Source organism: Astatotilapia calliptera, chromosome 17, assembly GCF_964374335.1.
Source record: "Astatotilapia calliptera chromosome 17, fAstCal68.1, whole genome shotgun sequence".
Classification (NCBI taxonomy): domain Eukaryota; kingdom Metazoa; phylum Chordata; class Actinopteri; order Cichliformes; family Cichlidae; genus Astatotilapia; species Astatotilapia calliptera.
Window position 1 is genome coordinate 1,512,173 of NC_137438.1, and position 13,474 is coordinate 1,525,646.

The 13,474-nt window shown below is 41.8% G+C and overlaps 1 long non-coding RNA gene across 1 annotated transcript; it reads right to left on the bottom strand.

Annotated features, from left to right (window-relative positions):
• Nucleotides 1-9,541: 9,541 nt before the first annotated feature.
• Nucleotides 9,542-10,955, bottom strand: LOC145421599 (uncharacterized). The gene is made up of 2 exons (XR_013902977.1): nt 10,685-10,955; nt 9,542-10,061 (listed from the first exon to the last, which is right to left on the bottom strand). It is a non-coding gene; the product is annotated as an uncharacterized LOC145421599 (long non-coding RNA).
• Between the last annotated feature and the right edge of the window lie 2,519 nt (nt 10,956-13,474).

Consider the following 13,474-nt stretch of genomic DNA (forward strand, 5'->3'; position numbering starts at 1 on the left):
GATCTTCTCGAACGATCATTGTGACGTCACGGTGACATCACAATGATCCTTTGAGAAGATCAAAGGATCATCGTGATGTCACAGGGACATCACATTCTCTGCCACACCCACCAAGTCTATAAATAGAGGAGGTCGTTAACAGTTTACATCAGAAAGAGCCAGTTGTTTTAGACAAAGCTGACCTTAGACAAAGCTGACCTTTGCATTTAAATCATTCAGAGATTTAACTTTTTTGAGCTTTAAACCTCCAAAGAAATGTCACAGGGAACGTCGAATAATCCATCTGGAAGCAGAGATCAGTCAGACCCAGTGCAGCGTACGGCAGTTGAAATTCTACAAATTGTTGTTAGTCAAAACTTAGACATCGCTGCATTAAACACACGCCTCACGGAAGAAAACAGACATCACAGGCAAGAGATCATTCAAATCAATCAAGAAAGCGCACAAGTCAATCGAGAAAACATAGAACTTGGGCAAGTGATCACACGCCTCACGGAAGAAAACAGACATCACAGCCAAGAGATCATTCAACTCAATAGAGACAACGCACAAGTCACTCGAGAAAACATAGAACTTGGGCAAGTGATCACACGCCTCACGGAAGAAAACAGACATCACAGCCAAGAGATCATTCAAATCAATCAAGAAAGCGCACAAGTCACTCGAGAAAACATAGAACTTGGGCAAGTGATCACACGCCTCACGGAAGAAAACAGACATCACAGGCAAGAGATCATTCAACTCAATAGAGACAACGCACAAGTCACTCGAGAATACATGGAACTTGGGCAAGTGATCACACGCCTCAGGCAACAGAACGAAGAACTGAGGCAAGAGAGAAGACGACTCTGTGAAGAGATCAGACAACTCAGGGAAAGGAACGAAGAACTCACAAATGTCGGATGGTTCATTGTTCTTTCTGCAGCTGCTATCTGGGTCGCCTCTAGGTTTTTCGGCTGAAGCGAATGTCCCGCTCTGTGGGGTCATGATTATTGTCATGACCCCACAGAGCGGGGATGGCTTGCGTGTGCTTGCATGCACACGTCCCATCGACAATTGTGGACCAGTTACCCTTTAAAAACAGTAATGATGTTTTCCAGCCACAGTCCACCTTCATCCTGGCGTTGTTCCCGCTGGTGCAGGGTCCGCTCCTCAGCAAAGGTTTCTCCGTTTGGTTCTGTCCAAGGCGTCCTCAGGTGACGCGTTGATGGTCTTAATGTCTTCCTTGATTTTGTCCATCCACCGTTTTTTCGGTCTGCCTCGAGGCCGGCGCCGTCTGGGTCGATCCTTAATAGTCGTTTTTGCTGAGTTCTCATCGCTTCGAATCACGTGTCCATACCACCTCAGGCGGGATTCGAGCATCTTTTAAACTCGAGCCACAGTCCACCGACCTGTGCTCTCCTTTATGTTTGATTTTATTTTGCCCCTCACCTCCCAACCAGTCATGGCAGAAGACCGCCCCTCCCTGAGCCTGGTTCTGCCAGAGGTTTCTTCCTGTTAAAAGGGAGTTTTTCCTCTCCACCGTTGCCAGAGTGCTTGCTCATAGGGGATCATTTGATTGTTGGGTTGAATTTTTGGATTTCATTTCATTGGCTTGAACTGAAAAACCTAAAAATTCAGCTGAGGGGTTCACATAGTGGAGAGCACTACATTTGTTAACTGCACTTTGTTTATTTGTGGATTTTGTAGTTCTTCCTACTACAAAAACTACAAATGAAAACAAGGCAGTTAGCAGCAAATGAAAATAAATAAAACACATTAAAAAAATCTGCTACTGCTCTGTGTGTTTACTTTAGTGAACAATTCAGGTGAGGGGTTCACATAGTGGAGAGCACTACATTTGTTATATATATTGTGTGTGTATATATATATATATAACAACTAAAATACAATATATTGTATTTTAGATTAGAATTGAGATGGATATATATCTGGTCAAAGAATATAACTAAATTTATATTTAACTTACAATAAATCACTAGTTGTTCAGTCCTAGCTGTCGTTATCAGTTACTGCCAGTTATTCCTCTGCTGCCCATGGTTTACAGTCCACATAAACAGGACTGAATCATCAGCAGAAGAAACAGAAAACAGGTCTCTTGCCACTGTTTGCTACTTTTGTAATTGCTGATAGGAATTTGTGACAGGTCGGAGGCACGACACGACCACGACTCAGCATTCTGTGGCATTTCCCTTTTATTCTCGTTAGCTGTACACACACTGATGGCTCAGCTTTCCAGCCAAACACATACCAACAACAAACACACAACAGGCCCTAGTTCATTTAAATGAGAGTACGTTTTGCTCTAATGAGTTTGCATTCAGTGTTTAAAATTCAAACTGTTAACATAAAATGTTATTGTTAATAAATTGTTATTGTTTACCTTTTTGTCTTGTATTGTTGATGTGTATGAAGTATATGTATATCTGTATGTTGCCCTGTCTTAGTTTGTCTTGTCCCGTGTTCCCACTCGTGGCCCGCACCTTGTCGTGGTGAGTGGGCTTTCAACTAAGATGGGCTGTCCTTCTGTTGTCATATGTTGAAAAGAAAGCAAAATGCTACTTTTTACTACTCGGATCAAATGTATTCATGTTTAAATACTGTGGGTAATGTAATCTAAAGAAGTAGTCAGGGTGTGGTCCTTCTCAAATTTCCTTCATCCGAGTTTTTGTGCTCGTCTGTCTGCCTCTGTTCTAGGTTCACAGGACATGCAGATGAGATGCTTCTCTTGGGTTTCATATATAAGCAACACACGTCCTGGTTTATGTCACAGTCTTTGGTAAGTTTTACAGTCCAAATTTATTGACTGGTGTTAAGGTTCAAATATTAAGGAGGGATATAGGAGGTGTTGCGAGATCGATCAACTTTAGACCAGACAACAAACGACGGAGGCTCCGGAAAAGTGCAATCAAACGATGAGTTTTATTAACACAGGAGAACCACCAACCGTCAGCATACGGATTGTTTTGCTCTGACAAGAATACATTGGGTTCTGGTTTTATAGGACAAAATATCACCTACGTCAATACAGTTCAAAAATACATGGTGACAGACGGGCAAAAGTTCAATTCGTGCAGACAAGGGTACATCACGTACATATAACCTTACACCGACATATAACTTCTCCTTTCTACATTACTTGCCTTTTAAGGTAATAACTTCAGGTCTTAGCATCTCTGAGATCTAATAATGGACCCTCGTCATTAATTACTAAGTAGAGTACTTTGCAGCCAGTCTCAAACTGAAGCAGAAGACGCTTAGGCCTTCGCTCAGACCTGCTACTAGATTAATATGTGTATTGTAAGCATGCATGCAATTAACCTGCTATGTTCTCATCTCCCCTCAGCATGTATCATCTGGACACTCTCACCAGTGAAGCTTAAAACCTTCTAGAATGGAACATCAACTCTAACCAAGCACATTTATGCATTGTGTATAGAATGAACTCAACCTGTAAAAATAGAAAGGTCAATGTGATGACAGACATATTCAATGCAATATAAACCCTGTAGGAAATATTACTGATAAATGATACTGTGAAACATGTTATTAATACATTCTTCATAAGGCAGATTATATGGTAGCAATAAAAGAATCTCTGAATCCCAACAGAGGGCAGGGTCAAGGTTTGGCCCAATACTGGTTACTTTTTAATGTTAGATTTAACTAAATATAAAGCGTTTTAAGATAAAGGACAAGTTAAGTCTTGTTTTGTGCAGGGCTGATCAAATTTTGTCAGTACCATACTAATTAATCTAAGCCTCTGGACTTCTTTAAGTTTCTTGAAGATGTTTCACCTCTCCCACATGGCTTATAAGTCTGGGACTCTCCACCATTTGATCTTAGAACTGAAGAAGCTTCTCGGACGAGACGTGAAACGTCTTCAAGACACTTAAAGAAGTCCAGATGCTTTTCTTTCCAAGCTCCTTAGACTACGATGACCTGGTGGACTGAGAAACTTCACAGACACACTAATTCCTCCTTGCCAATTATCAGCTTACTAGAATTGTGTAACAAAATGTGCTGAATGTCATATAATTAACAGGAAATCAGAGAAACTAAGGACTTATGGTTTGAGGCATAAACTTCTTAACAAACTGATTTGAATTATTCTCTCCTCTGTTTGTGATTTTTAGGAGCCGTCTTCAGATTGAGACCTCAGTGGCAGTTAATGACATGATGGACATGCCATCTATTTGAAATGCTGATTTATTTTTTTAAATATATTTGGCACGCAGACTGGGGGGAGCCAGGATCAAACCACCAACCTTCCAGTCAGAAGATGACCCGCTGCACTTCCTGAGCTACAGCCACCCCAAATTAACAATATAAGTCTCTTTAGTAATTAATCAAATAACAATGAATTTCACAAATTCCTCCTTTTTTTTTAACGCACCAAAAGCTCACGATTAATAAAAAGCAGTTATGTGAGTAATGCGCAGGTGCTCATCACATCCATGAACATGCTTGGACTTCTGTGCCGCTCCTCTCCACCTGTACTGAAATTCACCTGCCCTGCTTCAGGTGTCTCAGTGCAGCAGCTCCACCTACTGGTCAGAGCAGTGAATCTCAGTGTAAAGAAACAGAGTGTTACTGAACAGGAGATCAGCCTCCTCATCATCATCATCACCTCCTTCTTCTTCTTTGTTTTAATTTCAAGCCATTCCCTGGTAAAATCTTCTGACCCGTGATCTCCTCTCACTTTCCACAGGTACACCTGATTGGCCAGCCTCTACGCCTCTCCAAGTCATGTGACTGGATCACGTGAAGAAGCGTTTCTGTTTCCGTGACATCAGTTCAGTGGTGTTCTGTGTATGTTTGATATCTCTGCCTGGACGTCCAGCCAACTGCTCCGACCCTCGCTGGACCGGATCCTGGTCCCGTTGGGTTTTGCTGGTTCTGGGCGGTCCCGTTGGCCAACAGGTGCTGCTGGGATGCAAGTGGGCAGAGCTCACAGTGACGTACCTGCAGGGACGACTAGGTGACCTCTGACCTCTTTCGGAAGGACGGGCTCAGCTCCGGATGACATCACACCGTTACCTGGATGCGTCTCAGCTTCACCTGAAATAAAGAGAACACTGGATGAAGGAGTGCCAGCCAATCAGAGGGCAGTATTCAGACTGCTTCATTGTACTGACTGAGTGACAGGCTCCTCCTCCTCAGTGTGTGTGTGTAAATACTGTACAGAGGAACTATTTTAAAGAGCCTGTTGGATGATGTTGGATTTCCTATTCTTCTTTTTGTCTGGTAGTCTCTGTCTCTGTTTTTCTACTGTTGTTGATCTGATATTAAACCTGTAGCTGGTGGAGCAGCGCTCGAGCTCAGTGACACTGATCTCAGAGAAATTATTTTACTGCTATTGTTCATATTACCATGGCATTAATAACATAATCTACAAGTATTGATAGTGCATTCAGAGGTTTAAACATATTGGCACCCAATTAATTAGCCTTTAGTACAGGAGCAGTGATAACCACTTTAAACTGTTGAGTTGGATCTATAATCTTAAATGCTTTTTATAATCTTGAATGTTTATATGCAGAGTGTGAGTGACGTGGAGCTTAGAAGGTTAGTCTTACAGCAAGAATAGTAGCTGAGCAGAGACCTGAGTGTATTCAGCAACCTGCTGTGTTTGAGTTTGCTTGGTAACAGTTGACTGAGAATAAGTCAGGAAGTATACTTCTAAAGTGTCTTTGTTTCCTCTGTAAAGTGTGCATTTTGGTTGCTATTTTGAGGAGTGGTGTTGGATGATGCTACTTGAATAACCAGGTTATTCATTATTATCTTTTATATTCTTTTATTAAGTTTTAAGTAGTATCATTTGATTAAAACATTTATTCAATATATTACACATATAGTTTCAGTTGTGCTGGCCTTCTGTCTGGGGAAAAGGTTACAAGGTTTAGCTGGTGAGGGGAGAGGTGAAACTGAGTGCATGTCAGGTTGACACACATAAGTAGATAGACTCATTTGTAGGTAAAAGTTTAATCATGTTATGCCTGTCGCTGCGAAATTGAGTTTGCAAAAGAACAGTTTGTTGCAGAACCGCTGCTGATGTTCCAAGACGATAAACGGGCGTCGGGCAGCGACAGGATGCACCTGCCGTGGAGACGGAGACCATGTTCTTTCAAACTGTGTTAAAAGTCATTGTGGTTTTGATTTGACGTATGCATGTATTGTATCTGCTTGAGGCATGAGGGGGCGTCAGTAAACATGCCCTGATGCCATAAAACCTTTCCTGTGTAGTTTTTTGGGCGGAGATCTACAGCTGATGTTATGCGGTGTACATCTCCCCACGCTGCGCGTGTTCATTAAAATCATCGTTTTGACTACTCCGGCCGGACCAGTGTTGTTATTTGGATTTCCTCCTATATCCCTCCTTAATATTTGAACCTTAACACCAGTCAATAAATTTGGACTGTAAAACTTACCAAAGACTGTGACATAAACCAGGACGTGTGTTGCTTATATATGAAACCCAAGAGAAGCATCTCATCTGCATGTCCTGTGAACCTAGAACAGAGGCAGACAGACGAGCACAAAAACTCGGATGAAGGAAATTTGAGAAGGACCACACCCTGACTACTTCTTTAGATTACATTACCCACAGTATTTAAACATGAATACATTTGATCCGAGTAGTAAAAAGTAGCATTTTGCTTTCTTTTCAACATATGACAACAGAAGGACAGCCCATCTTAGTTGAAAGCCCACTCACCACGACAAGGTGCGGGCCACGAGTGGGAACACGGGACAAGACAAACTAAGACAGGGCAACATACAGATATACATATACTTCATACACATCAACAATACAAGACAAAAAGGTAAACAATAACAATTTATTAACAATAACATTTTATGTTAACAGTTTGAATTTTAAACACTGAATGCAAACTCATTAGAGCAAAACGTACTCTCATTTAAATGAACTAGGGCCTGTTGTGTGTTTGTTGTTGGTATGTGTTTGGCTGGAAAGCTGAGCCATCAGTGTGTGTACAGCTAACGAGAATAAAAGGGAAATGCCACAGAATGCTGAGTCGTGGTCGTGTCGTGCCTCCGACCTGTCACAAATTCCTATCAGCAATTACAAAAGTAGCAAACAGTGGCAAGAGACCTGTTTTCTGTTTCTTCTGCTGATGATTCAGTCCTGTTTATGTGGACTGTAAACCATGGGCAGCAGAGGAATAACTGGCAGTAACTGATAACGACAGCTAGGACTGAACAACTAGTGATTTATTGTAAGTTAAATATAAATTTAGTTATATTCTTTGACCAGATATATATCCATCTCAATTCTAATCTAAAATACAATATATTGTATTTTAGTTGTTATATATATATATATATATACACACACAATATATATAACAAATGTAGTGCTCTCCACTATGTGAACCCCTCACCTGAATTGTTCACTAAAGTAAACACACAGAGCAGTAGCAGATTTTTTTAATGTGTTTTATTTATTTTCATTTGCTGCTAACTGCCTTGTTTTCATTTGTAGTTTTTGTAGTAGGAAGAACTACAAAATCCACAAATAAACAAAGTGCAGTTAACAAATGTAGTGCTCTCCACTATGTGAACCCCTCAGCTGAATTTTTAGGTTTTTCAGTTCAAGCCAATGAAATGAAATCCAAAAATTCAACCCAACAATCAAATGATCCCCTATGAGCAAGCACTCTGGCAACGGTGGAGAGGAAAAACTCCCTTTTAACAGGAAGAAACCTCTGGCAGAACCAGGCTCAGGGAGGGGCGGTCTTCTGCCATGACTGGTTGGGAGGTGAGGGGCAAAATAAAATCAAACATAAAGGAGAGCACAGGTCGGTGGACTGTGGCTCGAGTTTAAAAGATGCTCGAATCCCGCCTGAGGTGGTATGGACACGTGATTCGAAGCGATGAGAACTCAGCAAAAACGACTATTAAGGATCGACCCAGACGGCGCCGGCCTCGAGGCAGACCGAAAAAACGGTGGATGGACAAAATCAAGGAAGACATTAAGACCATCAATTGTGGACCACAATCCACAATTGTCGATGGGACGTGTGCATGCAAGCACACGCAAGCCATCCCCGCTCTGTGGGTTCATGACAATAATCATGACCCCACAGAGCGGGACATTCGCTTCAGCCGAAAATCTTAGAGGCGACCCAGAAAGCAGCTGCAGAAAGAACAACGGCCAATCCTGCAATGCCTACATACCACGAAACAAGGTATGTTGAAAAAAGGTTGTCAGCCTCCTCAGGTCTACGAGGTTCTCTTTCTGTTGTCTGTTGTACATGTACCGCTTGGCGCTGAAGATTTTCCACAGCTTTTCTGAGTTCTGCATTCTCTTGACTGAGTCGTGCGTTTCTTTGCTTGAGTTTTGTGTCTTCTTGCCGGAGTTGTGTGTTTTCTTGCCAGAGTTTTGTGTGTTCTTCACTGAGTTTTATATTATCTTGCCAGAGTTGTGTGTTTACTTGCCGGTATTGTGTGTTTACTTGCCAGAGTCCTGCGCTCTCTTGCCTGCATTGTGTAAATTCTTGATTCAATTCTGTGACAGCTCTGTCTTCTCTTCTGCGTTGTGTGTTCGCTTGTCTGAGTTGTCTGTTCTGTTGCCTGAGTTCTTCGTTCTGTTCCCTGAGTTGTCTGTTCTGTTGCCCGAGTTCTGCGTTACCTTCAATGACGTCTGTGATTTGTCTCTTAATGCTACATAGAGCTTCAACTGCCGTATACTGCAGCAAGTCTGACTGATCTCTGCTTCCAGATGGATTATTCGACGTTCCCTGTGACATTTCTTTGGAGGTTTAAAGCTCAAAAAAGTTAAATCTCTGAATGATTTAAATGCAAAGGTCAGCTTTGTCTAAGGTCAGCTTTGTCTAAAACAACTGGCTCTTTCTGATGTAAACTGTTAAACGACCTCCTCTATTTATAGACTTGGTGGGTGTGGCAGAGAATGTGATGTCCCTGTGACATCACGATGATCCTTTGATCTTCTCAAAGGATCATTGTGATGTCACCGTGACGTCACAATGATCGTTCGAGAAGATCAAAGGATCAAAGGAGCGCTGTGGATCATTCTGAGCATGCTCAGATCAATGAACGGTCATTGTGACGTCATTGCTAATTATTTGGCATTATTGCAGCAAACCAGCCCATGAAATGGATGAAACATCGTGACTGAGTTCCAGCGCTACACGAGGGACCTGCTTCAAACATACCACCATGCCAATCAGATTACTTCTTCCATGTGAGGGTGAAGAGGTGACCCTTCTGGATAAGATGGTGAAGGTTTGCTGCGTTTGGTGAACAGTGTGATAATAAAACCAGGGAAAATGAAACCTGCTCCTGTTAAATATTCTTTAGTCTTTTGCTGTATAAATAGCTGTATTTTTTCAAAAGACACAGTAAATAAAGTAATGTTAGTAGTGGGTGATATCATGTAAACACTGTCATGATTTTGTGTAAACATTTTGTCATTTGTAAACTATAAATGACATCATCATTGTAACTGATGTGATGTTCTATGAAGTGGTTTTAATTTTAAAAAAAGAGGCAAAAATTACTTTGTTTCTTTATTCAACTTTTGAACAGCGGGACTCAGTCAGTACATATTCAGTAAATGCAAATTATTTACACGGCAGTGCACTACAGGCATAAATCTAGACCCCTAGATAAAACATGATGGCATTATAGCAGTGACGACTCCTCCACAGTAGCAGGTGGGGTTTTTCTTTTTTGAGGACGGCTCCTTTTACCTGTCACTACAGATGGTCTGTGAATGTTTTGATCAAGAGCCTTTTTTGGGCAGCTGAAGAGGAGAAGTCTATCTTATGGCCAACCTCTGGCTGTATCTTGGTCACATTACCCAGCAAAACCCAGTATGGAGGTTCATCTGTAACAGTCCTTGTGCCACGGATCAACACTGTTGCTTCTACTTTAAACAGAAGAGCAGTGACGTGGGTCCAGGTCTCTGCGACTCCGGCCATGCAGGTGCAGCGGGCGGCTTCAACCTTCCCTGTGATGCTCACAGTGACCCATGGCTGCAATGCTGGTTCATTCAGTCTTTGAGAGTGCAGGACCTGAAACACACACAGACAAAGTTCATTTAAAGACAAGAACTATGAGCCAAGGCCGACACAGATGTGTTTAATCTACTTTATCATAAATGTAACAAAGTGTTTAGAAAGTTAGCACATACATGTCATTTTTCATTTCTTTATGTGTCCATCGCTGCAGGTTATAGTGTAAACCTGCCTGTTCTCTGTCAGAAACCTGCCTGCAGAAAATGAACCTAAAGTATGTAATGCAAGGATGCCATCACTGTAGAGATGGAGAAAGCATAAAGTGACAATTATGAGTCACTTAATATGATAAGGAGATTCTGCAGGTCATTAATCAATGTATAAAACTAAAATAAAATGTATTTTTAGTGACTCAAGATACAAATATTGACGCAAGATGTATAATTAGAATTATTTATAATAAACATTAATAAATCATTGCAATTTCTTTAACCATAAAGAGTAACTAAATCCTTCAGGACAGTGTCTCATCAATGCACTGAACTCACTATGTTATCCCTCTAACAGCCTCCACATGTTCTCACTGTAATTTCCCCTCATGAATGAATTTATGCTGCACTAATGTGAATGTTCGGATGGAAATCAAACGCATTTCACTCGCAGTACTCGAGCTGACTTACCTTTGTTTGAATGACGACTTGTACGCGCTGACTCCACAGATAAGGTACGAGAATATGTCAGGCTACGTCAATAGCGGTTGGTCTTCAGGGTTTTTACTCCACGGCCGTATTTCATACGGGTCCACATTTCCAATGCAGGCTATTTTCTGCAAGTACCGCCGCTTCGCCTCTGAACGAAATCGGTCTCTATGCAGTCCGTTCTCTTTTGAGCTGCTTTTAAGCATCTTGTAATCGTCGTTCCAACATTTGGAGCCAGAGTCTGCGCAGTAGTGACTTGAGGTGGAGCGACTGTGTAACACTCCCGCCCACACACCCGCTGGACGTGACCGCAAACACGCCCCCTACACTTTTTACGTAGCACCTGTGGCTCGAGTTTTTTGCTGGTTTCCCGCGACTGACGACTCGTTTAATTAAGGTAAAAATACAACCATGTCACTGTTATAAGAAAAGACACACAGCTTATCGTCTTATAGTTCTAAAATCGCTCTGTTGTTAATTCGTTTGCTAGATTAGCCGCTAGCATGCGCGCTGTGTTGGAGGCTTGTTGCTAGCTAGTTAGCGATGCTACACACTCTAATAGTCTGTGTTATTGAAGGATTCAGCCCTCCTTATGGTTTTTTTTATCCATTTTTAGACAGCGATGAGATCATCTGCACACTCTACACATGCCCAGAGTTACTGTTAATATCAGAAATATAATGCTGTCCTCTGGTTTTATACATTTTAAACATTTGGTTAAAATCTCAATGTTTTATACATTCATTGGTGCAGACCCTGAATTGGGACACAGCCTAGTGGTGCCGAGCTGGCGCACCGAGCAGTTCCTGTTACCTGCTGTGTGTCTGTTTTTACAGGTAAGCTGGGTTCCAAATAATACATATGTGATAGACAACAGTAGCAATCGAAAAGCTAGAGAGCCAATTCACGAGTTTAAGGGTTGATAACATGAATCACCACCAGCTGTTGCTAAAAGCACCTTTATGATCTGAGCATGCGCAGAATGATCCACAGCGCTCCTTTGATCTTCTCGAACGATCATTGTGACGTCACGGTGACATAACAATGATCCTTTGAGAACATCAAAGGAGCATTGTGATGTCACAGGGACATCACGTTCTCTGCACACCCACCAAGTCTATAAATAGAGGAGGTCGTTAACAGTTTACATCAGAAAGAGCCAGTTGTTTTAGACAAAGCTGACCTTAGACAAAGCTGACCTTTGCATTTAAATCATTCAGAGATTTAACTTTTTTGACACTTTTGAGCTTTAAACCTCTAAAGAAATGTCACAGGGAAACGGTGATCAGTTAGACCCACTGCAGCGTACGATAGAGGAACTCTGGGAAGAACACATACAACTCAGTGAAACGTTCATAGAATTCAGTCAACATATCAGAACAATCACTCGAGAAAACAGGCGTCTCAATGGAGAAAACACACAACTGAGTCAAGAAAACGCACAACTGAGTCAAGCAAACGCACGACTCAGTCAAGAAAACGCACGACTCAGTCAAGAAAACGCACAACTCAGTCAAGCAAACGCACAACTCATGCAAGGAAACGCACAATTGAGGCAAGAGATGGCAGAACTCAGACAAACTGTGGAAAATCTTCAGCGCCCAGCGGTACATGAACAAGAGACAACAGAAAGAGAATCGCCTGGTTCGTGGGGTCTAAACCTACTTAAAGTAGGTTTAACTGCTGCCGGATGTGTCATTGCTCTTCCTGCAGCTTTCTGGGTCGCCTCTAAGATTTTCGGCTGAAGAGAATGTCCCACAGGATGGCTTGCGTGTGCTTGCATGCACACGTCCCATCGACAATTGTGGACCAGTTACCCTTTAAAAACAGTAATGATGTTTTCCAGCCACAGTCCACCTTCATCCTGGCGTTGTTCCCGCTGGTGCAGGGTCCGCTCCTCAGCAAAGGTTTCTCCGTTTGGTTCTGTCCAAGGCGTCCTCAGGTGACGCGTTGATGGTCTTAATGTCTTCCTTGATTTTGTCCATCCACCGTTTTTTCGGTCTGCCTCAAGGCCGGCGCCGTCTGGGTCGATCCTTAATAGTCGTTTTTGCTGAGTTCTCATCGCTTCGAATCACGTGTCCATACCACCTCAGGCGGGATTCGAGCATCTTTTAAACTCGAGCCACAGTCCACCGACCTGTGCTCTCCTTTATGTTTGATTTTATTTTGCCCCTCACCTCCCAACCAGTCATGGCAGAAGACCGCCCCTCCCTGAGCCTGGTTCTGCCAGAGGTTTCTTCCTGTTAAAAGGGAGTTTTTCCTCTCCACCGTTGCCAGAGTGCTTGCTCATAGGGGATCATTTGATTGTTGGGTTGAATTTTTGGATTTCATTTCATTGGCTTGAACTGAAAAACCTAAAAATTCAGCTGAGGGGTTCACATAGTGGAGAGCACTACATTTGTTAACTGCACTTTGTTTATTTGTGGATTTTGTAGTTCTTCCTACTACAAAAACTACAAATGAAAACAAGGCAGTTAGCAGCAAATGAAAATAAATAAAACACATTAAAAAAATCTGCTACTGCTCTGTGTGTTTACTTTAGTGAACAATTCAGGTGAGGGGTTCACATAGTGGAGAGCACTACATTTGTTATATATATTGTGTGTGTATATATATATATATATAACAACTAAAATACAATATATTGTATTTTAGATTAGAATTGAGATGGATATATATCTGGTCAAAGAATATAACTAAATTTATATTTAACTTACAATAAATCACTAGTTGTTCAGTCCTAGCTGTCGTTATCAGTTACTGCCAGTTATT